Consider the following 8,772-nt stretch of genomic DNA (forward strand, 5'->3'; position numbering starts at 1 on the left):
CACTGCTGACTATGACTGAGAAAATTGTCGGGTGGTGGAAGGAATACTTAGAGGACCTCCTTAATGGAGGAATCTGGGGATAAGGGGAACAATTCGCCTATCTCCGGGGGTCAGGTCACTGAGGCAATTAAACAACTCCTTGGTGCCAGAGCCCCTGGGGTGGATGAGGATTGCACTGAGTTCCTGAAGGCCATGGATGTTCTAGGGCTATCTTGGTTGACATGCCTCTACAATGTCGCGTGGAGATCAGGGGAGATACCTCTAGGTTGGCAGACCGCAGATCGGGATGGTGGTTCCCATCTTTAAGAAGGGGACTGTAGTGTGTTCCAACTATAGGGGGATCACACTCCTCAGCCTCCCTTGGAAAGTCTATGCCAAGGTGCTGAAAAGGAGAGTCTGGCAGATCCTGGCAGAGGGACACTGGACCAGCTCTTTATCCTCTCAAGGATACTTGAGGGTGCGTGGAAGTTTGCCCAACCAGTGTATATGTGCTTCGTGGACTTGGAGAAGGCATTCGACCGTGTCCCTCGGAGTGTTCTATGGGAGGTGTTTCCAGAGTATGGGGTGTCTGGCCCATTGCTACGTGCCATTTGATTCTTATAAAACCATTGCAAGAGCTTGGTCTGCATCGTCGGCAATAAGTCGGACTTGCCCTTCGTCACCAATTCTGTTTATAATTTTTATGGACAGAATTTTTAGGCGTAGCCAAGTGGGGGAAGGCTTTTACTTGGGTGGTCTAAGAATCTCATCTCTGCTTTTTGCAAATGATGTGGTTCTGTTGGCTTCATCGGGTGATGGCCTCCAGCTCGCACCAGAACAATGCAGAGCCAAGTGTGAAGTGGTGGGAATGAAAATCAATACCTCCAAACCTGAGGTTATGGTCCTCAGCCAGAAAAGGGTGGAGTGCCCACTGACTGTAAAAGTGAAGCTCTCAATTTACCGGTCGATCTACGGCCCTACCTTCACCTATGGTCAGAAGCTGTGGGTAGTGACCGAAAGAATAAGATCGCGGGTACAAGCAGCAGAAATGAGTTTCCTCTGAAGGGTGGCTGGCCTCTCTCTTAGAGATAGAATGACAAGTTCAGGCATTTGAGAGGGGTTCAGAGCAGATCTGCTGCTCCTCCACATCGAAAGGAACCAGTAGAGGTGGTTCAGGCATCTGATAAGGATGCCTCCTGGGCCTCTCCTGGGTGAGGTGTAAGATCCCGGATAAGTGGAAGAAGATGGATGGATGGATAAATGGAGACTAATTGATATGAGAGCATGAGGGTGGGAATGGATGTTTGTATCTGTGTGTGCCTGTATGTCTGTGTCTATATGTCAGGTTGGGCATCAGACGCCACCTCTCTGGGGACATCTCAGGCCCTCCAAGGTTTGGAGGCCTATCTCCCCCCACCACTTCCCCTGCCGGTGGCAGACGCCCTCAGACATCGGTGCGTTGGTGGTTCTTTGTGTCCGGGGATGGGCGCCCATGTACACACCGGCCCACTCCTTGGTGGCTGCTTGTCGGGGCCTGGAGCCTGGGGCTCGCTCGGGCCACTTCGGGGGTGGGGTGCCCTCAGCCTCTCGGCCTGGGGCTGGGTCACTCTGGCACAGCTTGCTGCCGGCGGAGCTCATGGGCACGTCACTGCAACCCCCCCCCCCCCCCCCCCCCCCCGGCTTCTGCTCCGCGGCTGCTGAGTGACCCCTCATCTGGGACTCTCCTCAGCTCTTTCTGGGATAGTGACGCGGCTGCCCCTCTGTTGGTCTTCCTTGGTCTCCCACACCCTCTAGCAGATCATTACATGAAGGAACCTTTTAAAAACAAGCGCGTTCATGCTCACAGGTGTACACACGGGTACTCACACACACAAACTACACCCTTTTTGGCTCCTACCTCAAAGCACACTGTGCGCTATCGATATTACGTGCTGCACAATAATGTTTAATATTTAGTATTTACTGTTATATTCCCATATCTCATCGTGATGTTTTTTATTGTATTGCTCTCGTTTTCTTCTGCTTGTTTTCTTTTTTCTTTCTCAACAGGTGATCCAGGTGATTGATATATGTATTTTTTTGTCTGCTTATTTAGTTGATTTTTGTTTTTTTGCCCTTTATCCCGTCCCTCTTCTCCGCAGTTTTTTTTCTCCCCCTCTTCCTTTCTCCCTTTTCTTTTCCTCATTCAAGTCTGTCCCGTATCTAGCAAGTGAAAATAAAAAATAAATAAAATAAACAATAAAAGGTGAATCAAATTTCCAAATCAACAAGAGATTTCAAATCATAGTTTGAATATGATGATTATAGCAAAAATAAAATGTGTATTTACTTAGTAGGCGATAACTCAATGATTGAGTAGGGGTCAATTTTGTTTTTCAAACTGCAACGCAGCCCGACATAGTAATGAGTATCCTGCTCTTCCGATTTAGCTGGAACATTTTTACCAATGAAATGAGGATAAATCTGTGGAGACAAGTAACAAATAGCTTCACATTTTATACATTTACATAAAGAGGTTATAATTCAGATGAAAGAGAACAGTGCAGTGGCTAAAATAACATGAGTTTGGGATACGGAGGAATGGATTAATGTGAAGAAAAACAAGGTGTTCAAGGGGCATTAAAAAAAAAAAAATTCAGCTGTTATTGCAGCAGAATGTTTTTTGTTTCTCATTTTGTACCTGCTGTTTGTTGCCCAGTGTTGCACTTCTTGAAGGCTGGTTTGAAATCCTCTTTTTTCTGATTTGTAAAAAAAGAGCAAATATATATATGTATATGTATACACACACACACACACACACACACAATATATATATTCATCTGATATATATATATATATATATATATATATATATATATATATATATATATATATATATATATATATATATATATATCAGATGAATACTATTGATCTGAGTGAGATAAACGTATTGCTCACCTAACACACCAGCAGACAATGACAGGTATTAAAAGGAGCAGAGCTGCAGAAACTCCTGCAGCTGCTGGTATCCATGTTCCTGTGATACTTTGGACAGTGAGAGTCTTTGGAGCAGAGCTGATATCTTTGTTGGTTTTCACAGCACAGGAGTAGCTTCCTGCATCCTCCCTGCTGACTGGGTCTAGGATCAGATGTTTGTTCTGGTTCTCTCTCGGGGTCAGAGGTCGACTGTTCAAGTACCAAATGTAGTTTGTGTTGTCAGTCAGAGGACAGCTGGTACTGCAGGTCAGTGTGACTCTCTGACCCTCTGTCACCACTGCAAAGGGACTCATCTTCACTCTCAGCTCTGAAAGCAAGAAATCAGGGTAAGTGTTAATTTTTAGTCCAAACGTTTATTTCTGCACCACTACAGTTTTCCCTGATTTTTAATTGTCAAAATGAAGATATTTTGGAATTGAAATGAGACCTTTATGGTTTGGAAGTGCAGTTCTTGTGAATGCAAATATGCAAATAAAGAAAAGAAAAAAAGGATTCCATTAGCCAGAAATGTTATTATTCCAAATTTAACAACAGTATTTTTGTTTCTTTTTTTCTGACCTTTTTTAAAGTAATGTATGCTCATGGATGTCAAGTATGGAATGCCAGGACTGCCATAATGAATTAATTAAATACACCATTAAATAATTAATTAAATGTGTCAATAATTAATTAAAATTGGAATTAATTAATTAAATAAATAGTTATGACACATGTAATTAATTAATTATTGACACATTTAATTAATTATGTATGTATTTCACATTTTAATTAATTATTGACACATTCAATTAATTATTGACACATTTAATTAATTATTTAATGATATATTTATTTATTTCATTTTGGCAGTCCTGGCGCCTGGCTCTCATCTTGAAATAATTTTATCTGTCAGCCTCACCCATCAAACCCAGGGGGCGGGGTTAACGCTGATCAAGTCAAAACCATTGCTTTGGCCTGGTGGCCATTGCTTCTAGCACACAACAACCGGCATGTGGAAGCTAACAGAACTGAACTTTGAAAAACCCTGTTTGTGTGTCACCAAATACCGTTTTAATATTTTTTTAGCAGAGAATGTAGTGGTTTAATCTTCATGTGTCTGGTCGGTTTGTCAAGATACAGCCTCTTTGCAAAAGTGCTGCGATGATTTCGGAGATGTCTGCCCAGTCTCACGGCAAAGCGTGGGATAGACCCGCTCGCCTCGCAAGCAATCGAGCTATTATTACCGCCGACAAAGCGCAGGCCCCGGTACACAGCTGTAGTAACCCCCGCTGACTTCTTTTACTGAGGTTATATTTATCGGTGTTTTATTTCCTGATGTTCTTATATGTCCTACGTGTTTCAGTCGCCAATTCTGAATTATAACTAACATTAAAAACATGTTTAAGGAGGAGAGAGAGCAAATAAATCTGTTTAACATCTGATCTTTGGGTTTTTGTTCAGTAATCAGCGTGACCTGTGTATAAACACATAAAAGAGATAACGTTGGTGTTTCCGTCATGTAGTAACTGCTGGCTTTAACTGTACAAAGGTTGTTCGACACTATGAAACACATACAGACTTCATGATGTTCGGCTAGTATTTTTATTGTGAATATTAATCATGCTGACCTCGCTCTGTACACCACGCAGCGAGGTCAGCATATCCACGATATCCTCAGCTCCATGAGTTAACACAGAGTTTCCCAGCTGACTATCTAACTTCCAACTATTCCAAAGACGTGAAAATATACAGCATAAAGAAAAGTGTAAGAGACCCAGCAGCAGATTAGAATAATAGTTATACATTTAATAAATCACCAAATGAATCCAAGAAACGAGCAAACCTGTTCCGACAATTTGAGTTTGTATTCCCTCAGCTGCAGACTCGCTGCTGTTTAAATGTTTGAAAAGGAAGATTAGATATAAAAAACGTCAAACATAGACTCAGTCTGCCTTCACATTTGATATGAGGCCAGCACGTATAGTGGCTGTGTCCTGTTTTAAGATCATACATGTAAAATTGTTGTCTGACCTCCGTCGATCCAGCTGCTCAGAGTCCGTGGTTACCATGGTTATTGCATAAGCAACTATAATGTTAAAAGCGGGCACTGAGGAAACCTACCGGCAGCATGAGTGTTTATGTTTTTCATTGCAAAAGAACTGTCTGAATGGTTAACTGAAGTTAACTTGGATAAATTATAGTTAAAGAGTATCACAGATAACGCCTACGTGAGCTGTGTGACTGTTCACCACTACACTGAAATCAGCAGGCTATTACTGAAATACACGTGCTATATCATAAACTATTATATAAATAGGGAGGTCGTATTAACATGTTTAGTTTTAAAGGACACCTTCCTGCCTTTAGTCTCCCTCATGAGCAGTATTAGTTTTCTTCTAACATCCAGAAGTCTGCACCATGTGTTTCATAGTTTGTAACAAACCTTTGACAGGTAAACATAACATGACCGAAAAAGCAAAAAAAAAAAAAAAAAGAGAGAGAGAAAAAAATCACATTCTAACAGACAGCTGGTGCTTAGAATACAGTTGAATAACTATTAAAAAACAGATGATATAATATTTCTGTCCAGGTTGCAGACTTCATGATGAACATGCCGTTGCAAACCCTGCTCCTCCCGGTGGAAATGTGCCTTCTCTTTCCTTTTAAAAGTCAGTTTAATCTCAAAATTCACTGTTAAATCCAAAACACACCAGATAAAGAAAAGCGAATAGTTCAGTCTAACACATGTGCCAGTGAACCATTAAACGTCTGTGAAACTATGCAGTTATGAAACGTAACTTTAACCTCAGCCAAACCGATTTGCTCAGTTGTAAATAAAACAGCGAAGTAAACGTGACCCGACAGACAAAACCTGAGTGAATGAAGTCCAGCGTTTAACCACTGAGAGCTAAAACTCAGCTGAGGTTTCAAAGCTGTGTGCCGGTGATTGGACATCAGCTGCTGATGAAGCTGGTTCGCCTATAAAGTGCTCTGTAAGGAAACAAGCTCCAGCAGCTCTGCGCTCGGGGAAAACACTATATTTACTTATCTTGTGCAGAAAAATGCGCTGACATTGCGTTATATCGAGCACCGGCTGCCCAGTTAAACTGTGACTATCACCAGGTAACGTAGGCGTGTTTCTTGAATTAGCAGCAGGTGTTAAACAGCTGACAGATGAGGAGGAGGATGCATGCAGGTAAACTGAGGGTCTGTTGAGCTGATCGCTGGTTTCGTGAGAAAAATGTCAGCTCGTTCTTTATGTTACAGAAACACAAGACCAGGCGGAAAGAGACGATCGTTCGGTGAAAATGAGAATCTGCGAATGCAACATGTGGAACACGGAGAGTGGAATATGTAAACAAACCGGTTAACGTAACCCCCTGGGTGCACTCTGCATGCTGACTGTTAGCAGAGCTAGTGAAATATCTGAAAACATCTGAGCACAAACATGTTCTATGTTGACAACCTGACCAGACATACGTCGCGACATTCGCGGCTAAAACACTGTTAAAAGTGTAGCTGGTGACAGAAAAACGGGGTATTTTAAAACTACACCACCACCATTGCTGCCTGTGATTTGATCTGCATTCTGGGATACCTGGCTGCCCCAAGTCTACACAAGCAATCGATTATCTAGGATCGACCTGTTTTGACTTACTTTGCACGGCAACCAATCAAATGTTAGAGAAGCTGCATGGGCAGCGTTAACCCCGCCTCCTGAGTTTGATGGGTGAGGCTGACAGATAAAATTAATTCAAGATGAGAGCCAGGCGCCAGGACTGCCAAAATGAAATAAATAAATATATCATTAAATAATTAATTAAATGTGTCAATAATTAATTAAAATGTGAAATACATAAATAATTAATTAAATGTGTCAATAATTAATTAATTGCATGTGTCATAACTATTAATAAAATTAATAAATTCCAATTTTAATTAATTATTGCCACATTTAATTAATTATTTAATGGTGTATTTAATTAATTCATTATGGCAGTCCTGGCGTTCCATAGATCAAAATGTCATATGATGAAATGTGAGTCCTTGATGTAGCTTGAACAAAATAACAGAATCTAGGTTGTTCAAATAAAATCCATGAACACCAAAGCAAAAAATAAAATAGACACATGAATGCATCTTATAAAATAGTAAAACACATTTTTTTCTGCAAAATAAGTACTAATTAATACAATACTCTTCAAATTTGCAAAAAACTTAAGTGAATTCAGTTTCAATAGATAAATCCTAATTTTCTTGTAATGAGGTTTTGATTTGTAGCATCTTCACTTAAATCTGAATATTTCTTCCACCTCTGCTCCTGTTCAGACATTAATGAGTAAAGTCTGTTGAATAAGGAGTTTAGATTTACCTGTGACAATCAAAAAGACTCCAGGCAGATCAGACTGTGTCCATCTTTTATGATCTTTGTTGAATCTGAATGTGTATCCTCCTGAGTCATTCTTCTTCAGGTTGTTGATGGTCAGGATGTGTTGGTTCTTCATGGTGTCCTGATACTCCACACCACCTGCAGCCTCAATCAGCTCTTCAACTTCCACTTTATCTTTTCTCCATTTTTTACTCCAACATTTAAACTCTGGCTTCATGTTATCAGGATGTGAGTATTCACTTGTGATGTTCACTGAAGATCCTTCCAGAGCACAGATTCTCCTGCTGACATAATTCACTCTCCAGCAGTTTTTATCCTGAACACCTGAAATATAGATGGAAGATTTAAAGTTGTTTGATTGGTCTGTGTTTCAGCGCTTAATAGTTTGACACTTACAAACTTCCTTAGATAGAAGATATTTGTGGTCTTTAACTGCACAAGACAATGTGCCAGTTGAAGAGTTATGAGTGGAATAATCTTGATTCTCATAATAGTTTATTTTGTTGTGGTAACACATGTTGGCAGTTTGATGGTCAGTCAGGTTACAGCTGGTGTTACAGGTCAGTGTGACAAACCCTGATGTGGAAGAAGCTCTTTGAACATGAACCTCTGTTGAAAAGAATAAAAACACTTCTTGTTACTATGCATAGTTATATTTAAAGAGCTCATATAATTCATATAAAAGATAGTTATAAGAAATCTGAATTTAGAGGTTTGGTGGAGATGTGTTTAATAAACAGTGTGGATTTTTTTCTTTTTTTTTTACCTCTCGGATATGTGATGGAGCATGACTCATTCACTAATGTCTGATTGTGGGAAGACATGTTTCCATAAGCATAAGTCACACTGAGGCATGTTTGTGTGATGGACTCTGAACACAGAGAAATAATATTTAATATTTGTACTGAGAGAATTATTACAGGGCTTTGCATAATGTTTTGTAACAGAATGAGCATCATGACTCACCCACAGAGACTTGAGGGGCTCTGAGATGCTCGTAGCCTTTGACAGCACAGGAGTATGTGACTGCTTCCTCACTGCTGAGCCGCTCTTGGTACCAGGGAGACCAGTCCTCATAGAGAAACTCTCTGTTCTTGTACCAGATGTAGGCTGCAGGCTTTTCAGTCAGAGGACAGCTGCTGCTGCACATCAGTGTTACTGTCTGTCCCTCTGTGGCAGGAATCACCTTTACCTGCAGCTCTGAGAGGATGATGGAGAACAACTTATACAATGATGTCATTTGGAAAGTTATTAATGAGTAAAAGTCACTGTACCTGTAACTACTTGAAGAGTAATTCTGTTGAGCCAACAGTGTCCTGGACTGTCGGTAGTCTTCATACAGCAGTAAGCGTTTGCATCACTCTCTCTTAGATCATTGATGGTTAAAGTTGGGTTTTTCTTATCAGAGATGTTGTACGTTACACGTTGTCCATCCACAGAGAGCT

General features: G+C 40.7%; 1 long non-coding RNA gene across 1 annotated transcript; it reads right to left on the reverse strand.

Annotated features, from left to right (window-relative positions):
• Positions 1-2,314: 2,314 nt before the first annotated feature.
• LOC146707328 (uncharacterized) lies at positions 2,315-3,250 on the reverse strand. The gene is made up of 3 exons (XR_014920818.1): positions 2,920-3,250; positions 2,660-2,717; positions 2,315-2,442 (listed from the first exon to the last, which is right to left on the reverse strand). It is a non-coding gene; the product is annotated as an uncharacterized LOC146707328 (long non-coding RNA).
• Between the last annotated feature and the right edge of the window lie 5,522 nt (positions 3,251-8,772).

The sequence above is a fragment of the Copadichromis virginalis genome, linkage group LG6 (genome assembly GCF_057382275.1).
Source record: "Copadichromis virginalis isolate Kocher_CV1m ecotype Utaka linkage group LG6, C_Virginalis_male_GT1.1, whole genome shotgun sequence".
NCBI classification, from domain to species: Eukaryota; Metazoa; Chordata; class Actinopteri; order Cichliformes; family Cichlidae; genus Copadichromis; species Copadichromis virginalis.